This window comes from Aquarana catesbeiana, linkage group LG13, assembly GCF_042186555.1.
Source record: "Aquarana catesbeiana isolate 2022-GZ linkage group LG13, ASM4218655v1, whole genome shotgun sequence".
Classification (NCBI taxonomy): domain Eukaryota; kingdom Metazoa; phylum Chordata; class Amphibia; order Anura; family Ranidae; genus Aquarana; species Aquarana catesbeiana.
This window is the reverse complement of record NC_133336.1, coordinates 118,309,118-118,333,390: the sequence shown is the minus strand read 5'-3', so window position 1 is coordinate 118,333,390 and position 24,273 is coordinate 118,309,118. Positions and strand designations below refer to the sequence as shown.

At 46.5% G+C, this 24,273-nt stretch overlaps 1 protein-coding gene across 1 annotated transcript in view; it reads right to left on the bottom strand.

Moving 5' to 3' along the window:
* The window catches only part of AP4S1 (adaptor related protein complex 4 subunit sigma 1), a 165,629-nt gene that overhangs the window by 140,274 nt on the left and 1,082 nt on the right, over window positions 1–24,273 (bottom strand). The window contains 1 exon segment of the mRNA XM_073609179.1: window positions 7,312–7,428. The gene's annotated coding sequence lies outside the window, so the exon portion shown is untranslated.

Here is a 24,273-nt window from a genome sequence, read left to right as displayed (position 1 = left end):
TTTTTTACTAGTAATGGCGGCGATCAGCAACTTATAGCAGGACTGCAATATTGTGGCGGACAGTCGGGACATCAACTGACACTTTTTGGGGGCCACTGACACTAATACAGTGATCGGTGCTAAAATTTTGCACTGTCACTGTACTGACACTGAAAGGGAAGGGGTTAACATCAGGGGCGATAAAAGGTTTAAATGTGTGCCTGATCAGTGCTTTACTACTGTGGGGGAGATGCTTGTACTAGGAGAAGGAATGGATCGGTGCCCCTGCTTAGCAGAGACACAGGATTAATGTCTTCTGTAGTGACAGAACGGCGATCTGCTTTGTTTACATAGGCAGACCGCCATTCTGCCTGTGTACTTAAACATTGGTGGGTGCCGGCGGACATAGAATCTGTTGTACCCGCCAATCAGCTCCTGCAGTGTCCAATCACAGTGGGTGCAGGCCAGCAGTGGCGCTGCGTATGCCCCAGACCTGGAAGCGCACAATCACATACTAGGTACGTGATCCTACGCAGGAGAGCCGCCGTATATATATATATACAGTATACGATCGGCAAGCGGTTGAATAAAATTTTTTTCACAATTTTTTTTACATACTGTCACCATTGTAGTACAGCGTCCTCATATGACTGGTGTGGCGGTGATCAGGGATACTGGCTGGTGACCGTATTGAAAACGGAAATAAAAATGTAAATCTTTTTTTTTTTTTCTTACATCCTGTCACCAGGGTAGCTCAGTGTCACCATAGTGACCCTTGTACTACTCCGGAAGGGTGATGAAGGATTTGTTTTCCACACTGTTATTGCTGATACAGTGATGGTCATTGTATAAGTAATAGTTTTAACTGAGGTTAACCATTCATGAACAGTTTGATTTTTGTTGTGATCTGTGATTGGCTAAGCTAGTCACATGGTTCAGGTAGCCAGGTACAATGTGATTGCTCTGGGCCGATCACAGGTCACAACAGTAAGCAAGCTGTTCATGATTGGAAAGCCAATCATGAAAGCTTTCTCACATTGCTATGATTGGTCATAGCTATCACATGATAACAAAATCACACAATAACCCAGTTACCAATTACCAGTAACATACCAGACACAGCGGTCACAGCAGAAGCTAATAACCCAGAAGAGGCCAGATCATGTATATGTACAGTGCCTTGCAAAAGTATTCACCCCCCTTGGCATTTTTTGTGTTTTGTTGCCTCACAACCTGGAACTAACATGGATTGTTTGAGGATTTGCATCATTTAATTTACAGAACATGCCCACAACTTTGAAGATGTTTTTTTTTTTTTTATTGTGAAGCAAACAACAAATAGGACAAAGTAACAGTAAAAGTCAATGTGCATAACTATTCACCCCCCTAAAGTCAATACTTTGTAGAGCCACCTTTTGCAGCTATCAGCTCCAAGTCGCTTTGGATAAGTCTCTATGAGCTTGCCACATCTTACCACTGGGATTTTTGCCCATTCCTCCTTGCAAAACTGCTCCAGCTCCTTCAAGTTGGATGGTTTGCGCTTGTGAACAGCAATCTTTAAGTCTGACCACAGATTTTCTATTGGATTGGGATCTGGGCTTTGACTAGGCCATTCCAACACATTTACATGTTTCCTCTTAAACCACTGCTTTAGCAGTGTGTTTGGGGTCATTGTCCTGCTGGAAAGTGAACCTCTATCCTAGCCTCAAATCACACACAGAGTGGTGCAGGTTTTGCTCAAGAATATCCCCCTGTATTTAGCACCATCCATCCTTCCCTCAACTTAGACCAGTTTCCCATGCCCGACTGCTGAAAAAAATCCCCACAACATGATGCTGCCCTCACCATGTTTCACTGTGGGGATGGTGTTCTTTGGGTGATGTGTTGGGTTTGCACCAGACATAGCGTTTTCTTTGATGGCCAAAAAGTTCTACTTTAGTCTCATCAGACCAGAGCGCCTTCCTCCATACATTTTGGGAGTCTCCCACATGCCTTTTCGCAAACTCAAAACGTGCTATTTTGTTTTTTGCTGAAAGTAATAGCTTTCTTCCGGCCACTCTGCCATAAAGCCCAACTCTATGGAACATATGGCTAATTGTCGTCCTATGTACAGATACTGCAGTCTCTGCTGTGGAAGTCTGCAGCTCCTCCAGGGTTACCTTAAGTATCTGTGCTGCCTCTCTGATTAAAGCCCTCCTTGCCCGGTCCATGAGTTTTGGTGTGTGGCCGTCTCTTGGTAGGTTTGCTGTTGTGCCATGTTCTTTCCATTTGGTTATGATAGATTTGATGGTGCTCCTAGGGATCATCAAAGATTTGGATTTTTTTTTTGTTTTTTTAATAACCTAACCCTGACTTGTACTTCTTAACAACATTGTGCCTTACTTGTTTGGAGAGTACCTTGGTCTTCATGGCAGTGTTTGGTTAGTGGTGCCTCTTGCTTAGGTGTTGCAGCCTCTGGGGCCTTTCAAAAAGGTGTGTATATGTAATGACAGATCATGTGACACACAGGTGGACATCATTTCACTAATTATGTGACTTCTGAAGGCAATTGGTTGCACCAGAGCTTTTTATGGGCTTTATAACAAAGGGGGTGAATACATACGCACATGGCAAATCAGTTTTTTTATTTCTGAAAAATAGTTTTATGTATATGTTTTTCTAATTTTACTTCACCAACTTAGACTATTGTGTTCTGATCCATCACATATAATTCAGATTAAAAAAACATTGAGTTAAAGGCTGTAAATGTAACAAAATAAAAAGTAAAAAGCCAAGGTGGGTGAATACTTTTGCAAGGCACACTGTGTGATTGTATATGTGTAAAAAAAATGTGAATTAAGATAAAGTCCAAAAAGTGAAAAACAAAATAGACACCAATATAATGAACTTCCTTAGGTGAATGTCCGTCAGGTAACTGACTTAAAATCCTCTGTAGGAATAATATTGCTGTGGTGAGATGCAATGAGACTGGCCGTGGAGCTGTCAGCGTAGAAAATTCTTCTATCAAAGAGATATAAATATATACTCTTACCAGATAAGGTGGACCCACTTGCCAGCGACAGTGGGTCAATCGGGCTTGTACTGCCTGAAAAGCCTGGGAATCAGATGCTGTACCAACCTCGATAAGACTGGAAATCGTTGCCAGCGGTGTGTGTTCCACGCCTCACTCTCAGATTTCCGGGCCTCAGTTCCACCATTAGACTCCATATGATCAAGGCATTACTCCCCCCATGGAGGTTTCTGTACCAATAATACAAAATCCAGATAGGAGACTGATTTACGAACCAAGTCGACCGGAAACATCAAGACCCTTTGGAAGTGGAGATAACGTCCATACCCCTAAGAGTAGATCTTATGGTGCCTACAACTATATAGATCTGAATCAGGGGAGACAGTTCTTTAAATCTAAAGGTAGAGGCCCTAAGACTAGAGGACCCCATCATGGGGGTACCAGAGACCCTCATTACAGTGAGAGATATGAAGGATCACCAAGAAATTGTCAAAATAACAGATCTGGCTATACAGAAACACACCGTGACTCATATTATTATATCAATAGGGAGGACAACGAGTTTACCAGATCCCCTTACAACTACAAGGCCCAGCACAATAATAGGATTTTTATAACAGCTTACCTGTAAAAACCTTTTAGTTGAAGTACATCACGGGACACAGAGCCATAGTAGTTACTATGTGGGTTATAGGCCACCTTCATGTGATGGACACTGGCACGCACTAAGACAAAAAGTGCACTCCCTATATAACCCCTCCCACTACTGGGAGTGCCTCAGTTTTGTAGCAAAGCAATACACATGTATACCAAGAAGGGAGGGACCTCTGTGTCCCGTGATGTACTTCAAAGAAAAGGATTTTACAGGTAAGCTGTTATAAAAATCCTATTTTCTTATCGTACATCACGGGACACAGAGCCATAGTAGTTATTATGTGGGATGTCCCATAGCAATGCCAACTGAAGGGAGGGAAGCACAACGAAAAGTAGGGCACCAAGAGACTAGAGGACTTATACTGCAGCCTGCAGTACACTGCACCCAAAGGTGATATCCTCATGACCTTTTACATCTACTTGATAGAATCTGGTAAATGTATGGACTGAAGACCAAGTTGCGGCCTTGCTGATATGAGCCTTGGAGGCTTGGTGATGCACAGCCCAAGAAGTACTAACAGCCCTGGTGGAGTGCGCTTTAATATGAAAAGGAGGAATTTTCCTTTTTAAACCATAAGCTTTAACAATCACTTGACAAATCTATTTAGGAATAGTAGATTTCGATGCTGCCTGTCCTCTTTTAGGACCGTCTGGCAATACAAGCAAAACATCTGTTTTACGAATCTGAGCTGTCATTTTCAAATAGACCTTGACCACTCTCACCACATCAAGAGAATGTAGTGACTTTTCTTCCACAGAACGAGGTTCTGGAAGGCAGAACAATATCCTGGTTTAAAATTAAAACCTGACACTACCTTCGATAGGAAATTAGGATGAGGCCGCAATACAATCTTATCCTTATGAATAATCAAATATGGCTCTTTACAAGAAAAAGCAGCCAACTCTGATACTCTTCTTGCAGAAGATATGGCAACCAAAAAAATTATTTTCCTTGTGAAGAGGACCAAGAGAATATCTCGAACTGGCTCAAAAGGCTGTTTTTTTAAAGCCGACAGGACTAAATTTAAGTCCCAAGTGTTCAGGGGTGACTTAACTGGGGGATTAATCCGCGTTACCCCCTGAATAAAGTTATGAACCAGAGAGTGTGAAGCAAGTGGTCATTGAAACAATACCGATAAGGCTGACACCTGGCCCTTGATAGTACTCAAGGCCAGCTTCATTTCTAATCCCATCTGTAGGAATTCAAGGATCCTTCCTATGACATACTATCTGGGGTGCCAACCCCCGGATTTACACCAGGAGACATATGTCTTCCAGACTCTATAGTATATGACTCTGGAGGCCGGCTTCCTAGCATTAACCAAAGTAGAAACTACTGAAGCTGACAGCCCACGGTCCTTTAGAATGTGGGTCTCAATAGCCAAACCGTTAAATTTAGCGTTTGTAAGGTAGGGTGGAATACCGGACCTTGCGAGAGAAGGTCTGGCCACAGTGGAAGGGTCCAAGGGTTCCCTAACGCCATCTTTATGATCTCAGCAAACCAAGATCTCCTGGCCCATGCTGGGGCCACCATAATCATCTCCTTCCATTCTGGCTTAATCCTGCGAAGACGCGGAAGCAGCAGAACAGGAGGGAACGCATAGATCAGTGGAAACTGATCCCACGGAAAGACCAAGGCATCTGTTTCGTATGCCATCGGATCCCTTGTCCTTGACACAAAGTTGTCGATCTTGTTGTTGAACCTGGACGCAAACAGATCCACGTCCGGAACTCCCAATTTCTGACATATTGACAAAAATATGTCGGGATGAAGGGACCATTCTCCCGGGAACAATTGTTGGCTACTTAAGTAGTCAGCCTGCCAATTCCCTATCCCTGGAATGAAAATTGCTGATAGGCAAGGAATGTTGCTTTCGGCCCACTAAAGAATATGACTTCTCGTGCCCCCCTGGTGATTGATATAGGCCACTGCTGTGGAATTGTCGGATTGGATCCTGACAAGACAATAACTTTGAGTACCTCTATAAACTGTTCCTTTAAGGACGGAGATACTCCAATCGCTGCTAGTGCAGGTTGGACGACTGAACCTGCCAGTGCAATATAGTTTCCAGCACAATATAGTTTTTAAAAAGGAACTCCAACTTCTTATCCGTTGGATCCTTTAGCATATGAGCATTGTCTACTGGACTGGACAAGTCAGATTTTTAGTTACAGATGATATAGCAGCGTCAATTGCTGGAATTCCCCATTTCTTATAAAACTTTTCCTCCATAGGATAAAGTATTGAAAACTTTTTTGGAGGAAAAAACTGTTTATCTGGGTGCTCCCACTCAGAATATATTAGCTTCCTTAGCCATGAATGGATAGGAAAAGAATGAACAGATTGGGGAGGCTTTAGTGAACCCAAACCAGAAGTGGGCTTATCGACCGACTGCGTTATTGTAGGGCTGGGGGGAAAAAAAAAACTCAATTCGAATCGTGAATCGAGCTTTTATAAAAAAAAATCCCTGATTTTTTTTTTTTTTTGGAGAAAAATCGCCCAGCTCTACGTTATTGGCAGTAAAAATGTGGAGCGGACCAATTCAGTGAGAGACTGTACCACCAATCTTTCCTACGAACCTGACACTTCTGTATTGGGTTCTTCGGAAGAGGAGACTTCAGCCTCTTCCAGGTCCTTTGAAAGTAATTCATCATCTCTTGCTCCTTGTTCTTCAGCAAGAGGGTCCTGAGCAATGGACGTGGACCTGCTGCGCTTAGTCCCACTCTGGGATGCACTTAAAGCATCAATTTTTTGCTCCAAGCTTAAAATGGTTGAAGAAAAAACCTCCTTAGTGATATACACAGGGGCTGCAGTGTTAAGAGCAGCTGCAACACTTGCCCCTCCTGATGGCTCACTCTGACCAGCCATATTACTCTCTGGGGAGGATGCCATCTTTTTTGCGATGGTTCTAGGCTTCCGTGACTGTAGCAGTCCTTTTAGAGCCCTTTTTTGAGGTGTTTTTCACCCCCCTTCCGACTATAGCCTGATGCACAAAGCAGAGGTACTACCAGAAGGAATGCATCCACTGCTTGAGCAATAGTCCAGCCCTGTCGCTGCTATTAATGCTCAGCCTGATGCAGTAGTAAATGTGTCAAAAGGAATGCCTGTGTCACCTTTGCTCTTGTGTCCCTCCTGCAGCATGTAACAGCACAAATGGTGCCTTTTAAAACCTACAGTCAGGTCCATAAATATTGGGACATTGACATAATTCTAATCTATCTACCTACCTGACTGTACCTTCCCGCGCTGGGCGTTGGAGGATGCCAACACCGCGCTAAGCCCCCCCCCATGGCCCTTCCCCTGTGGATCCACAGGGAGGAAGGAGGAATGGCGAGGGGGGTCTGGAAGCCGCTGAGCAGGGTGCCGTTCGCGTCTTCTTTTTTAAACTCTTGCGGCGCTCTTTCCCTGAGAAGAGGGGAAGAAAAAACGGCATAGGGGGGCGTCTGGTGGGGAGAGGGAACCCCCTCAGACTTACCGGAGGTCTGCTGCTTGGCTGGAGGAAGAACTGCTGCTTCCTAGACACAACGCGGGCTTTCTGAGAAGCATGAGATGGTAAGTGCTCAATGCAGCCCCCAGTGGTGACACATAGACATGACAACACTTACTAAATTTAAAGGAGACATTTCATAAGAAAAATTTTAAAAATCTCATAGAAAACTCCACTTACCTTTCCAGCCGCAGGGTTTTCTGTGGTAAACCAACAGACCCAATCTTCACCCATCACGGTGGGTTCCGTTAAACCTTCAGGAGCTGGGGATCCTCGAGAAAACACACAATCCTGGACCTGTAATAGCACCACCGCCAGTAAAAACTTTATGACCTTAATACCAAAAAGTATAACCCACATAGTAACTACTATGGCTCTGTGTCCCGTGATGTACGATAAGAAATGCAGGTTTTCACACATCCACTGTGCACCATCCCAGAAGCCCAAAACAAAACGAGGCTCCAGGGGTGGGGGTGGTGCCTTCAAAGGAAAAAGAAAAAGAACCCTTTAGGTGCAGGAATTTTCAAACTCACAGATGCAGAAAAGTCTGTATTAGATAAAAGGGACTTAAATATGTCCCTCCTAGAAAACTAAATACATTTTCTACCTTTATCAATGTGCAAAAGTACATTCTCAAGCTGAGCATACAAAGACATTTTCTGACACAACCTCCAACCATTCCAAGGGTAATTGGGCGAGACAGCAATGTTCATTCTGGTCTGTCTAACCCATCCCTGTTCAATCCCCCAGGTAATATGGCACCCTCTCTTAGTGTGTTTCGGAGCCTAGTCTTAAAAGATTTAGATCAACTACCTAATAGTTGAATTAGTGTGAATTCTTTTATCACTAGTGGACTAAAATCACTATGTGAAAGGAAAAAATATTTTTGAAACTTTTTTTTTTTTTTTTAGGTGAATGTGTAGGGGTACAATGTATCCCATACCCCATACTCATTCTCATAGGGTGGGGGGGCCGGAATCTGGGGGTCCTCCTCCAGATTCCGATAAGCTCCCCGCCTACAGACCCCGAGAACCAACAGCCAGGGTTGTCGGGAAGAGGCCCTTGTCCCCATCAACATGGGGGCAAGGTGCTTTGGGGTGGGGGGTGCTTTGGGGTGGAGGGGGCAGGGCCCCCCTGCCCCAAAGCACCCACCCCTCCCATTGTTGAGGGCATGCAGCCTGGTACGGTCAGGAGGGGGGGCGCTCGCTCGTCCCCCACCCCTGTTCCTGACCTACCGGGCTTTGTGCTCGGATAAGGGTCTGGTATGGATTTTGGGAGGGACCCCCGCGCAGCTATTTTGGCATGGGGGTTCCCCTTAAAATCCATACCAGAACGAAGGGCCTGGTATGCTCTTGGAAGGGGAACCCATGCCGGTTTTGATTTTAAATTTGGCGTGGAGTTCCCCTTCAAGATAATCAGAGCCATGGGCGTAGTATAAGGGGTTGCAGGGGTCACAATCGCAACCCCGCCCCTAGCTCCAGGGGGCCCCTGCAGCCTCCCTGTCATATTATCATATTGTCCACAAAATCCAGCTCCGATATGCCCTAGGGCCCCACAGCCAAGCTCCAGTAATGGGCTTCTACTTTGCCTTCCACAGTTCACACCCCTCTGTTCCCTTTGGCTGAGGAGAAGCTGTGAGCCATTTCCTGAATGGAGAGGAGCAGGAGGTGGGAACAGCCCAGGATGGGGGAAGTGTCTGTGCTGGCAACATGGAATGGTAACCGAGCTCAGTGAGGCAAGAGGAGGAGAGTGCCGTCCTGTAGCCACGATGGGACCAATGTCATTGGTACGACAATGTTCAGTGTCTCCTAGTCACCAGCTGGGATTCTCTGTAAGACCACAGAGATGCTCCTCTAACGCAGGAATACTCTGCAGAACAAACGAGTCAGGCAACATGGAAGTCTGGGAGCCATAATTCGCCATAAACGGGGACAATTGGGAAGCAGAATTCAAGGCACTGTTGTGAGCAAACTCTGCCCACGGTAATAGGTCAGACCAGTTGTTATGATGGTCAGAAATATAGCAACGTAAGAATTGCTCCAAGGACTGATTGGCTCGTTCTGCGCCCCCATTAGACTGCGGGTAATACGCAGAGGAGAAAGCAAGCTGAATTCCCAACTGTGCACAAAAGGCTCGCCAGAACCGGGAGACAATCACCTTGGGTAGTCCACGTAAGCGAAAGATCTCCCGAGCAAAAATGGAAGCCAGTTCCTTAGAAGTGGGCAGCTTCTTAAGTGGATTACAATGACACATCTTTGAGAACCGGTCAACCACCATAAGGATAACAGTGTTGCCTTGGGAGTTGGGTAACTCCACAATGAAATCCATAGACGGGTGGGTCCAGGGCCTCTCTCCATTGGGTATGGGTTGTAGGAGGCCCACTGGAAGGTGTCGTGGAGTCTTACTCTGAGCACACACGGAACAGGCAGCTATGAAGGCAGTTACATCAGCCCATAGACTAGGCCACCAGAATTGTTGGGAAATGGCCCAAACAAGATGATTCTTCCCAGGGTGGCCAGCTGTCTTGGGAGAATGGTAAGTCTGGAACACGGCAGTATGGAGACTCTCTGTGACAAAGCAGCGGTCACAAGGTTTCTCAGGAGGAGCATGGACCTGAGCAGCAAGAATTTTGTCACCCAAAGGAGAAGTAAGACAGGTGCGAACTGTAGCCAGGACACGATCAGGAGGAATCACAGGAACCGGAACAGACTCCAACTTGGAGGTGGAGGAAAATTGTCGTGACAAGGCGTCAGCCCCTTACATTCTTAGTACCGGGTAAGAATGAGACAATGTAATTAAAACTCAACAAGAAAAGAGCTGATCGCGCCCTTCTGGGAGAGAGGCGCTTAGCCTCAGACAAGAATTTGAGATTCTTATGGTCAGTAAGAATGAGAACCGGCACAGTGGTACCTTCAAGGAGATGTCTCTATTCTTTCAGGGCTAAAATGATCGCCAACAGCTCTCTGTCACCAATCTCGTAATTGCACTCTGCAGGTGACAATTTCTTGGAAAAATGCATAGCGCTCTCAGATTTAGGACGTTGAGACATAAGGGCGCCAACTCCAGTCTCAGAAGCATCAACTTCTAGGATAAAAGGCAACATAGGATCAGGATGTGCCAACACAGGAGCAGAAACAAAGGAAGGCCTTGAGACTCTCAAAAGGCCTTAATGGACTCCGGAGACCAACTCTGTGGGTTACCGCCTTTCTGGTCAGATCAGTCAGGGGCTTGACCAGAGACGAGAAGTTACGAATAAACTTCCGATAATAGTTGGCAAAGCCCAGGAAACGTTGCAGAGGACGTAAACCCATGGGTCGGGGCCACTGTAGGACTGCTGAAAGTTTCTCTGGGTCCATCGAAAAACCAGCAGTGGAAATGACATAGCCCAGGAACTCGCACTTCTCCAGTTTACAATAGAGATTGTTTTCTCTTAGTTTCTGAAGCACACGACAGACATCTGTGTGGTGACTCTCCAGGGACTTGGAAAATATGAGGATATCATCGAGATAAACCACCACACATAACTGCAACAAATCTCAGAGGACATCGTTAATAAATTCCTGAAAAACTGCCGGGGCGTTACAAAGGCCAAAAGGCATTACGAGGTACTCATATTGGCCTGTTCTGGTATTACACGCAGTTTTCCACTTGCCGCACTCCTTAACCAGTTGCCAACTGGCCCATAGCCAAATGATGGCTGCAGGGTGGTTGGATAACTCTGGGATCACGTCATATGACGTGATCCCAGAAAACAGCTCCCGCGCGCCCCCTGGGGCACGCACACGGGAACATCCGGATCGCGGCAGTTTACCATGTGATCGCTCCGTCAAATGACAGAGCGATCGCATGTAAACAAACCGGCGTCATGTCATGACGCCAGTTCCTGTCTCCCCTCTCTGTATCAATTGGTACGGAGAGGGAGGGATTGAATGGGAGCAGCGCTGTGGGCTGGATGTGTAGTGCCCACAACGCTGCTCAGTGACATGTGCAGTCACAGCCATCCATCCCTTCATGCTCAGCCATCCCCCCCAATACCCTGCACTACTCTGCAATTCCCTGTGCAATACCCTGCAATGCCCCGCAATACTCTGCAATGCCCCGCAATTCCCTGTGCAATACTCTGCAATTCCCTGTGCAATACTCTGCAATGCCCCACAATACTCTGCAATGCCCTGTGCAATACCCTGCAATACTCTGCAATGCCCCGCAATACCCTGCAATGCCCCGCAATACCCTGCAATAGCCCGCCATACTCTGCAATAGCCCGCCATACTCTGCAATAGCCCGCCATACTCTGCAATAGCCCGCCATACTCTGCAATAGCCCGCCATACTCTGCAATAGCCCGCCATACCCAGCCATACTTTGCCATGCTCAGCCATACCCAGCCATGCTTGGCTATACTCAGCCATACCCAGCCATACTAGGCTGTACTCAGCCTCTGTATATGGTCAGGCTGTGGAAGTCTCACACATGTGGTATCGCCGTACTAAGGAGGAGCAGGAGAATCTATTTTGGGGTGTCATTTTTGGTATGTACATGCTATGTGTTAGAAATATTGTATATAATTGGACAACTTTGTGTTAAAAAAAAAAAAAAAAGTGTTTTAACCACTTCCCGCCCGCCGGCCGTCATACGACGTCCTTGAGTTTGTGCGGGGATATCTGAATGGTGGGTGCAGCTACAGGCATCATTCAGATATCAGCTTTTTCAACCAGCGATTCCCTACACCATGAGAATGATCATAGCGGCTGTTCCGCTGCTTGATCGTTCTTACGAGAGGCGAGAGGGGACGTCCCCCCCCTCCTGCCGCCCTCAGGTGCTTCTACCGACTCACCGCTACGATCGAAGCCAGGATCGTTTTTTTTTTTTTTCAATTTCAGGCTTCCCAGCCTAGAGGTGAGATGTGGGGTCTTATTGACCCCATATCTCACTGTAAAGAGGACCTGCCATGCCATATTCCTATTAGAAGGGATGTTTACATTCCTTGTAATAGGAATAAAAGTGAACAATAAAAAAGAAAAAAAAAAAATTATTTTTTTCCCCCCATGTCCCCGTGTGCTCGCATGCAGAAGCGAACACATACGTAAGTCCCGCCCACATATGAAAATGGTGTTCAAACCACACATGTGAGGTATCGCTGCGATCGGTAGAGCAAGAGCAATAATTTTGGCCCTAGACCTCCTCTATAACTCACAACATGTAACCAGTAAAACATTTTAAAGCGTCTCCTATGGGGGGAAAAGCATAGGCCAGGCTGAAATCCCACTCTTGTGCTAATGCGTCCACCCCCTCGGACCTCTCCTCTCTGGAGAGGGAAAAGAACCTTTTGACCCTTCTGTTTGCCCTGCGGGCGAAGAAGTTTATCTCTGGAGTGCCCAGCTGTTGACACACAAGAGAGAACACCTCGAGATTTAACTTCCATTCTCCATGGTGAACTGTCTGCCGACTGAGGAAATCCACTTCTACATTGAAAATCCCCCTTATATGTACCGGAGAAATTGAGGGAATTCTCTGTTCTGCCCATTCCAAGATTTCCTGTGTCAAACTCATCAGACAGCGCGACCGGGTACACCCCTGACGATTCAGGAAGGCCACGATGTAGAGTTGTCGGAGAGGACCTGTACTTCTCTCCCCCTGATCCTGTCCTCGAACGCTGTTAAAGCCTCTTTGACTGCCAGGAGCTCCCTGTAATTGGAGGCAGCTATTTGTAGCCTGTCCCATACACCCTGAGCCTGTAACCCCTCTAGATAGCCCCCCCAGCCCCAGGAGCTCGCATCGATTGTCACCCTGACAGGCTGAAGCTGGGTCCAAAGATGACCCACCCCCAACCTCTGAGGGTTGAGCCACCAAAGAAGGGACTTCTTTACCTTTACAGGAAAGGAAACGCGAACATCCAAAAAGACTCCCTTTTTCTGTCCCATGAGGAGAGTAGGAAATTTTGAAGGGACCTGGAGTGGAGCTGGGCCCAAGGTACTGTGGGAATACAGGACGTCATGAGTCCCAGAGTCCTCATGATCAACCTTCGGGAGGCTTCCCTCCGATCTATGATTGATGATACCGTGCAAATCAGTGCTTCCACCTTCTTCTGTGGAAGAACCAGCTTCTGCGCTACTGAGTCCACCAGCAGGCCCAGGTAGAGCTTGGTCCAAGATGTAGTCAGTGAGGATTTCTCGTGACTGATCAACCATCCCAGGGACTCCAAGGTGCTTATCACCTTGTCTAGATCCAAGAGCAGAGAATCCCTGAAAAGGTTGTAGACCAATAGGTCATCTAGATAGGGGATCAGTGTGATTCCCTGAAGGTGCAGGTAGGAGACGACCCCTACTGGGATCTTCATAAAGACTCTCGGGCTGGCTGCCAGTCCGAAGGGTAGGGCCCAGAACTGCCAGTGCTGGGTACCCTGATCTATGTGTATTGCAAAACGAAGGAATACCTGATGATCCGGAAAAATGGGGACATGCAGATATGCATCCTTTAGGTCTATGGTGACCATAAAGACCTCCTTCAACAGATGCTTCCTGACCGTGTACACCAACTCCTTACGAAACTTCTTGTATCGTAGGAAGGAGTTTAGTCTGCTTAGATTTATAATCATACGGTATTTCCCAGAGGGCTTTGGAACCACGAAGACGTGGGGATAAAACACCCATCCACATTGATTTGTCGGTACTGGGAGAATGACCCCCTGGTCTGCCAACTGTCTGACACTCTCTAAGAGTCCTAAGGCTTTTGGTCTGTCCCTGGGTAGGTAGTTTAAAAGAAAGGAAAGGATACAAATTCCAGTCTGTAGCCCTCTCTTATCCACTGAAGGATAAAAGGACTCTGAGAGACCTGTTCCCACTGTGTGACAAAGTGTGAGAACCTCCCCCCTACTCTGGTGCTGGCGTCACTTGGAATCCTTGTCTGCAGGCTTTGGGCCCGAGAAAAGGAGACCTCCTTTCTGCTTGCCCCTGCCAATGCCCCATTTCTTGCCTTCTTTACGATTTTTAAAACGGTTGTTGACCTGGGGGCCTCTAAAAAATTTTCCTTTATACTTTACAGGAAACTTCTTTCCCTTTTCAGTGGATCTGGATTGGGTCTGGTCCAAACCTGCACCAAATAGGAGGGACCCTTCAAATGGTAGACCATACAACCTTGTTCTGGATGTGTGGTCCCCATCCCAGGTCTTTTTTTTAATCAAGAATAACGTTTATTGAGCATAAAACAGTATGAGTACAAACATTCCGAAAGACGGTGCAACCGGCACCACATTATCGAAACATTCCAAATTGACAGTTTAATCAGGCTTAGTATGTATATTATGGTACTCTAATGATCAAGGCAAGATAAGACATTGTAGGAACAGTAGATTATTACTTAAGACCAGAAGGCATCCGTAAACAGGGTTTAAATACTTAACCTCCGTAAATGAGACTAGACCTCCACTTCGCAGTTGGAAGCATCCTCTACCCATCTGTCCCAGATTTTATGGTATTTATCAGGGCATCCCCTATGCATATAAAGCAGTTTTTTATAGGGGAGGGTAATGTTAACGGCCCTGATCCATTGTTGTATTGTAGAGGGAGGACCTCTCATCCATGTCCTGGCGATTTGCATTCTAGCAAGAAATAAGGTTTCTTGCAAGAGGGTGTTCAAATATTTTTCATTTTCAGGGAGTGAGAGGAGTCCCAGCACGCATTGACGGGGGGCAGAGAGACACCGGAGAGCCCATGCGGTCATGGAGGAACCGGACCACCTGGGTCCAGAACCCCTGTATCGACGGGCAGGCCCATATTAGATGGTAAAATGACGCATTAGGATGGTTACAACTGGGGCAATTGGGATTGTGGCCTGGTCTGTATTTAGAAATGCGGTAGGGTGTTAGGTATGATCTGTGGAGGATATAGAGGTTGGTGAGGCGATCAGATAGTTTGGGGGACACTGTTTTACAGTTGGTTAGTGCTTCCCTCCAATCTTCATCAGACAGGGCACCCAGATCAGACTCCCAGCGAGACTTCAATTGAAGAGCTGTGGACTCCGCTATGGGTGACATGAGGTATGTATATAGAAGAGATATCAATTTTTGAGAGTCTTCACCCAAGACAATGTCCACTAGGAGCGGGATCTCGAGACGCGGAAGTGAGCCCCTGAACTGCGTACAGAGTGCGTGCCTGAGCTGATAGTAGCGGAGCAACATGTGGTCGGGTAGGGCGAAGCTGTCCCTGAGGGCCTGGAAGGATTTAACCAATCCACTCGACACTACCTGTGACAGGTATATAATTCCCTTGTCCACCCACAGTCTATGGTCAGGAACAGAATTTAGCTCGGGCATGTGTGAGTTGTGCCAGAGAGGTGTGTGGGAGTGGGGGGTTGGAGCCTGTCCAATGCGCATAGCAGGTTGCCAGATTCTACAGTGGTGAGATAACATTTGTTTTGTGTCATCATTTTGGGTTGAATTGTGTGGGCCGCAAAATAATATTTGAAAGGGGTGGAATAGTGAGTCTGGGGTTCGGGGACAGACTAATGTGGAGTATCTCTCTCGATCAGAGTGGTTGAAATGGAAAAAGTGGAATAATTGAGATGCTAAGTAATATAGAAAAAGGTCGGGGAGTGCCGCTCCTCCCAGCTCAGTCGGGCATTTTAGGACTTTCCAGGACAGCTTATGACGGGAGGATCCCCAAATAAACGTGTTGATGATGGATTCCATGGATTTAAATATGCGCGGGGGGAGGTACAATGGAGCTTGCCAAAAAATGTATAAAAGTTTAGGGAGAAGTATCATTTTTACAAGGTTTATACGGCCCATGACACCTAGGTGGAGGCGGGACCATGTTTGTGTTTTAGTCTTAAGGACCTGGAATAGGGGTTCAACATTAAGAGGGATATAATCACGAAGGGACCTGGAGACATGCACGCCCAGATATTTAATGTTATTGGTTCTAACCAGTGGGAGTGCGTCCTGATCAGCACTCGGGGCGCCTAGGTCCAATGGGAGTATATGGGACTTGGTCCAGTTAATTTGGAGCCCGGAGAACACTCCAAAGGCTGTAATGATCTGGAGGACTGTTTGTAGGGAGGGACCGGCATCAGCAAGATACAAAAGCATGTCATCAGCGTACAGACTGATGACCTCTGTCAGCTGGCCACAGCGGAGGCCCCTAATGCCGGGGTGATGTCTAAGAGATATGGTTAAGGGTTCTACTGCTAAGGCGTATAGCAAGGGTGATATGGGGCAGCCTTGGCGCGTACCACGCGAGAGCTGTAATGGATGAGAGATTTTACCATTAACTTGTATGCGGGCTGTGGGGGCCTGCTATAGAAGCTGAAGCCATTTTATAAATTTTGGACCAAATCCAAAACTGTGTAAACACTCCCATAGGTAGTCCCATTCCACAGAATCGAACGCCTTAGCGGCGTCCAGGCTGACTACTACTCTAGAGCCAATTTCCGTATGCTGGGCTTGGAGGTTCATATGTAGCCGTCTAAGGTTAAAGACCCTGTTTTTGTTGGGCATGAAACCGATTTGGTCGGGGTGTATTAGGCTAAGGATAACTTTGTTTAAGCGGAGGGCTAAAATTTTGGCAAGTATTTTGACATCTAGTTGGAGTAAGGATATAGGTCTATATGATTCGGGGAAGTGTAAGTCTTTTCCTGGCTTGGGTATGAGGACGATAAGAGCTTCGCCCATGGAAGTCGGGAGTGTGTTTGAGTCGAATATATGCGTGTATAGTTTACATAATTTGAGGATTAGAGTTTCACTACATTGACTGTAAAATTCAAGAGGGAGACCATCTGAACCGGGAGTCTTGGAGGCAGGGAGATGTGCCAAGGCCTCCGTTATGCATTCGGTGGTGATGGGTGCCTCAAGTTGAGCAACCTGTGATGGGGAGAGTTTTGGAAACGCAATGTTCGTAGGAATGCCGTGAGGTCATCCTGGGTGTACTACGCGGTGGAAGAGTACAGGTCCGAATAAAAGGCCCTGAACTCCTCAACCACCTGGTCTGGATCTGTCACCATGGACCCCGACGTCGACCGAAGAGTAACCACCACAGGGGGTTTGTGGTCTAGGTGTGCCATAAAGGCAAGGAGCTTACCAGCCCGCTCACCAAGTTCGTATGTGCGTTGTTTGCTAAAAAAGATGCCTTGTTTGGCCTTTTGGAGTTGATCTGTGAGTTTAACCTGTCTGTGCAAGAGGGAGGCATTTGTGGCTGTCGGGTCAGCCTGAAAGGCCTGTTCTAAGGCACCCAGGCGTTCCTCTGCTTGTCTAAGTAGGAGTTTGGACGTTGCCTTATGTCTGTTAATACGCGTGGATAAGAGCATTCGGGCGTGTAGCTTAAAGGCCTCCCAGACAGATCTGAATGAGGCTGAGTGTTCATTAATGCGGAAGTAATGGTCTAGCTCAAGCTGGACGGATTCCAAGTTCGTCAGGACTTTAAGCCAAAACGGATTTAGTCTCCATATATGTACCGTAGGTGGGTTTGGTAAGCGTAGTTTGATCCAATATGGGGAATGGTCCGACAACACCCTAGTGTCAAAGCCCACGTCAGTAAGGTGTGGAAGCAGGGGAGGAGTAAGGAGGATGTAATCCAACCTGGACATGGCTGTACGTGCGGGGGTGAAACAAGAGTAACGTATTTGCTGTGGATGTTTGTGTCTCCATGAGTCTATAAGGGCAAATTCCGCTAGGAATTTCCCAAATCTTGTGATACTGGAAGCAGGGACCGTAGGGGTGGCCGAACTCAACCGATCGAGGCCTGGAGCAATAACCATATTGAAGTCCCCTGCCCAAATAGCCGGAACAGATGGGTGTTTGGCCATGAAGGCAACCTCAGCCTGTAGCGCAGCAAATGTAAATGGCGGGGGAACATAAAATGCAAGGAGGAGTACCTCCAAACCCCCGACAGAGGCATGTAAAAACAAAAAACGTCCTTGGGGATCCGACTGCAATGTATAGAGTTGGAAGCGTAGAGTTTTAGCAATGAGGACTGCTACTCCTCGAGAATTGGTTGGGGATCTTCCTGCGCCCCCCTGAGAAATAGGGCAAAAACCCCCCTACAGGGAGGGCAAGCCCTACCAAGCCCAGAGGCTTCCCAAGCCTGTGGTCTGGCTCCCGGGGGGAGACTTACAGCCCTCGGCCTTAGGTCTACAAGAAAAAAAGCCAAACTGTTTTGCTGAGGGGGAAACACAATCAAAAACTGAGGAGCACGGGGAGGGGTGGGGATTTTAACCTCTATCTTGATTGTGTTTCCTGTCAGGTGGGACCAGTCATCTCTCAGGGTGCCGTCCTGGAAGACGACTTGAGAAAGATGGTATAGAGCAGACTCCAGACGACAGCCACCAATCAACAAAAACAGCACACTCAAATGGGGATATTTAGAGGCGTACATGCCGCCAAGGGGTCCTCCCCCAGCGTCACACTGGCGTGGTTCAAAGGAGAAGCACTCCCACCAGAGCAGCAACCGCCGCCCACAGTGGTGTAAAAGGCTCACCGTCAGCCATGTAGATGGAAACAAATCGCAGGTACTGTGGCGCCACACATCCGGTGTGATGCGTGGCGAAAATGCACAGTAGCAGTGGCGGCCGGTGGTAATTCTTTCGGGGGGAAGGCAAACAGTGCCATCCCCCTCATCGGTCAGCGGGCGGGTCTGGTGCACTTAGCCCATCTACGCAGCGCTTCACCGGCGCCTTCCCTTGCTCAGTGGTGGCAGCGGCGACAGCTTTCCCATCCTCTGCTCTCCACGGGCATCGACAGCTTCCATTTCCTTCCTCCCCCTCAGTGGCCAATTGGGAGTCTTCTATTTTCGGCTAATCAGAAAACGGGTCTCAGACCTGCTTCTGACTGGCCAGATTGAGGATCAGTGTAACAACAGCGAATATTCATTCGCTGTTGTAACACCTGGGTGGGCTCATGGGGCAATGCTGTGCGCTTCGAGCCCACCCTATTTTGAAGCCTATTAGAGCTTATGGCTCTAATTAGGTGCTTAAAAAAAATAAAAACACCCCCCTGCCGCTGTAATTAAGGCGCCCAGCATCCTGAAAGGAGCCGAACGCATAAATGGGGGTGGCGGCAGTGATGGATAGATTCATGCTATGCATGAATCTATCCATTATTCATATAGGGGGCAGCGCCCCTAATGGATGGGCAGGCACTGCGCAGCAGGTCAGGCCCGCCCAAACCCCCTCATGTCCATGGTGACAAGGGGGAAGGGGAGGGCGACCGGATGTCAGCGGACATCTGATCCCATAAAATCCAATAAGAACAGACAGATGGGGATACATTTGCCATCTGTCCAGCAGGTCTGATGACAGTCGGATGGAAACAGACATGCAGTCCATTTCCATCTGACCACCCCATAGAGAGCAGCCGGCTGTGTCCGTGTCTGCTCTGCATTGCGGAGCAGACACGGAACTGTCATCCACCTGCTCAGTGGGGATCAGCGGAGAGATCACCTGCTTAGCAGGCGGATCCACTTGGACAGATTCCACCCCTTCTAAAAAGGTGCCTAAAGAGCACACACAATTGTTATTTATCACCTGGCAGTTGGTATTTTAGCTATGTACAAAATAACCATGAGGGAAACTCTGTGCTGGCCAGTAAATTAAAAGTATACAATGTATCGGTGTGGAAATGTTCTGCCTGCTCAGGAATGAAAATAAATTGTAACATTTCACTAGAGGGAGATGGTTCTGTAACATTTCAGCAGAAGGAGATTCAGGTTTTCTGAATGAAAGCCTACTAGAATGTTTTCAGTTTCATAATATTTCTGTGTGCATTTTTTTTATTTATCTACCTTCATCTGGTGCAGTGTTAGCACCTGGGGGGAAAAAAAAAAAAAAAAAAGCAATGTCAAAAAATAAGGCTAAGCTTAGGTGATAAATATTACAATACATAAATATTTAACGCATTCAGTAAATAAAGCATGTTTTTAGTGAATTGACTACTTTTGCTACAAATATTGCACAAGTTATTTTAACTCAAAAACGTATGCGGTATTAGTGACTTAACGCTGACTTTGATAAGGGCCAAATTGTAATGGCTAGAGGACTGGGTCAGAGCATGTCCAAAACTGCAGCTCTTGTGAGATGTACCCGGTCTGTAGTGGTCAGGAGCTACCAAAAGTAGTCCAAGGAAGGAAAACTGGTAAAATGGCGACAGGGTCATGGGCAGCCAAGGTTCACTGAGGCACATGGGGAAGCTAAGGCTGGCCCGTGTAGTCCGATCCAGTAGAAGAACTACTGTAACTCAAACTGCTGAAAAAGTTGTTCCAATAGAAAGGTGTCGGAACACATGATGCATGGCAGTTTGTTGCGTATGGGGCTGTGTAGTCGCAGAAAGGTCATGGTGCCCATGTCCACAGCCAAAAGTGCCTACAATGGGCATGTGAGCTTTAGAAGTGGACCACAGAGAAAGTGAAGGAGATGGCCTGGTCTGATGCGTTCAAAAATGGTTTCAGGAGCACAACAATGACTTTGAGGTTTTGGCTTGGCCTTCAAATTCTCCTGATCACAATCCAATTGAGCATCTGTGAGATGTGCTGGAAAAACAAGTCTGATCCATGAAGGCCCCACCTTACAACTTACAAGACTTCAAGGATCTGCTACTGCCGGCTTCATGCCAGATACCACAGCATACCTTCAGAGATCTAGTGGAGTCCATGCCTTGACAGGTCATGGTGGGTGGTCATGATGTTATGGCTGTGTAAGGAAAAAATGTAAAAGTTGCGCCAGCTCTTGGATGGAAGTGAAGCAGCCAACACAGCAATATGACCGTTGCAAAGTGAAAGTTGGAGTGAAGAAGTGTGGCGCTAATGGGTAGTGGGACTCCTGTCGCTAAAACAGGTAGAAAAAGTGGTTAGGAGAGAGTGAAAACTCCTTTAGTGTAAAAGTGTTTGTAAGGTATACATAAAAATATATATTGGGTAATAAACACAGTACAAGTGAAAACCCAGTATGTGTTAAAGAATATAAAAAACTCAGTAAAAAAGAAAATTTAAAAGAAACTAGTTATGAAACAATCAAAAATATATGGTACAGCAAATACATATCAATGCAAGGTGAGCTGAGTGTGTTAATCCACAGAATTGGAGTTCAATGGAGGTGGTAGATCAGAAAAAGAGCACCGGTATCCCTAAGGGGAAAAAATACAAAAAATATATATACAGAGGAACTCAAAAGTCTTTTAAATGGCAAGATGGGATAGTCTCATTCAATCCCACAGGTAATTAGATGTGAACTGTCTTCTCAAGAGGTAACCTGAGGGTTATTGAGAAAGGACCTGACCAATGTGTTGGATCTTGGCTCAAATGGATAATTCCCACCAGGAGACAGGCAGAAGCAAAAAGCAAAAGAATGCCCTTACCAGATCCGGTGGACTCACGGGCCGTAGCGGTGAGTCAAACGAGCCTGTACCGTTAAACGGTGTGGGGTAAAGGTGTGTGGGAGAACTTGTAAACCATCTTGTCAGCAGTCCTCATACGAAGCACCGATTTGGAGTCCGGGATCCCCAGGGTATGGTTCCGATCAGCAGATCACCGTTTCCTCAGAAAAACATCATATGTGCAAATAGGCAAAAAAGGAAAAAAAAGGAAGAAAACTCCACATAGTGTAAATCCTTAATTAGCAAAAAGCATAAGAGCACTTTATTTAGGGAGTGTACTCCGAAAAAATGTTGTTACAGGCAAGGGGCGGTAAAAACTCGGCCCAAAATAAATTAAAAACCGGCATAAAAGTAATAAAAACAGGCGCAGTAGATAGTGGTGGGGTATAAACATAGGACTTACCTCTTGAGTTCTCCCACACACCTTTACCCCACACCGTTTAACGGTACAGGCTCGTTTGACTCACCGCTACGGCCCGTGAGTCCACCGGATCTGGTAAGGGCATTCTTTTGCTTTTTGCTTCTGCCTGTCTCCTGGTGGGAATTATCCATTTGAGCCAAGATCCAACACATTGGTCAGGTCCTTTCTCAATAACCCTCAGGTTACCTCTTGAGAAGACAGTTCACATCTAATTACCTGTGGGATTGAATGAGACTATCCCATCTTGCCATTTAAAAGACTTTTGAGTTCCTCTGTATATATATTTTTTGTATTTTTTCCCCTTAGGGATACCGGTGCTCTTTTTCTGATCTACCACCTCCATTGAACTCCAATTCTGTGGATTAACACACTCAGCTCACCTTGCATTGATATGTATTTGCTGTACCATATATTTTTGATTGTTTCATAACTAGTTTCTTTTAAATTTTCTTTTTTACTGAGTTTTTTATATTCTTTAACACATACTGGGTTTTCACTTGTACTGTGTTTATTACCCAATATATATTTTTATGTATACCTTACAAACACTTTTACACTAAAGGAGTTTTCACTCTCTCCTAACCACTTTTTCTACCTGTTTTAGCGACAGGAGTCCCACTACCCATTAGCGCCACACTTCTTCACTCCAACTTTCATGATGTTATGGCTGATCGATATAGTAAGTGGAATGTATTTCAATAAACGCAGTTGATACCTGTGCATAGCGCTGATGTGTGCCCAGGGACAAAACTAGGGGTGGGCAGAGGGACATGTGCCCCAGGTGCCGCATTGAGAGGGGCGCCATCGCTAACAAGAGTTGTGACAGTGGCATCAACCTAGATTTTGAGTGGGGAGGAGAGAGCTGGGAGGAGGTGTGAGCTGTGTTCTCTCTCCCCCTCCGTCTTCTTGCCAGTGCAGTGCTCCTGATCACACAGAACCAATTTTGAGCTGCAGCCAACAGTGGCAAGGGCAGCTGCAGCTAAAAGATACGTTCTGGGTAACTACTAGTGCAATGCAAAAGAGGGCTCCGAAACTCTGCACAGCTCGCTCCCCTCCTTCCAATCCTTGGTTGCTAAGACTCCTGGCATCCTAGCAACCAAGGACATCACGTGTTTACCCCAGCTCCCAGAGGACGACAGAACTTCCTCATTCACACTTGTTCTGCCTCCCAATGCCCATTGTGCATGCACATCCATGCTGTTTAAGTTGGGGGGGGGTTAAGTTGGGGCACTCATGGGGGGGGGGGGTACATTGATAGAAAGGAGGGCACACTGAAGTAAGGATGGGGCACACTGATGTAAAGAGGGGGTACAAATTTTTGCAAGGGGGGGGGGAGTAATGCAAGGAATGCACTATCAAATAATATAATATATAAAGGGGATTGTAAGTGGGCATTGATATAAGAGGGAACACTTATGTAAGATGGGTAATTGATGTAACAGGAGACACTGATATGAATGGGGGGAGGAGGATCTGATGTAATGAAGGACTTTGCTGTAAGGGAAGGCACTGATGTAAGGGGGGACACTGAAGTAAAGGGGGATACTAATGTATGGGGGAACACTGATGTAAAATGGCATACTGATATAAAAAGGGATTCAGATGACAGGAAGGACTCTGATGTTAGGGGCAATTCTAAAATAATGGGGGACACTGATGTTATGGGGGATTCTGAAGCAAGGGGGACACTGATGTAACATGAGACACTGATTAAAGAGGGACTCTGATGTAAGAGGAAACCCTGACGTAAGCGGGGACTCTAAAGTAAATGGGGACCGCTGTGTGAAAGGAGGATCTCTTACAGTATGTAAAGGTGGACTTTTTATATTAGGGAGGACAAGGGGAACTGATGAGTAGCGAGGGAGGTGGGGCTCTTAATGTAAAGGTGGACTTCTGAAGTCAAGAGAGGGCTTCTGATGTAAAGGTTGCTCTGTAGTCTATGAAGTTCTTCTGCAAGGTATGCTGCAAAGCATATTTAATGGGAGGAGTTTTATAATACACTGTGTTTAGTGTCCTCAGTCTCTAAAATGAGACATAAGGGGGTCAGTTTAGACCCCTGATATCTAACCAAAGCCCCCCCCCCCCCAACAGGGTTCCTAAAATTAAAAGAAAAATAAATATTGTAAAAAATAATTACAAAAAAAAAAAAAAAAAAAAAAAAAAAACACACGACTGACACTGTCCACTCTGCCCTACTTCCACTATCCTTTCTGGGAAGGGGGGGCAGACTGAGTCTTTTCCCTAGGTGAATGTCCAGCTTTTGTGCTTTTTGTGTGTGTGTCCCCCTGAAAAAAAAGCAGCACAGGCTCTCATTTTTTTTTTTTCAGTGCAGCACGTCAATCGCAGCGCAACGCAGAAGTCAA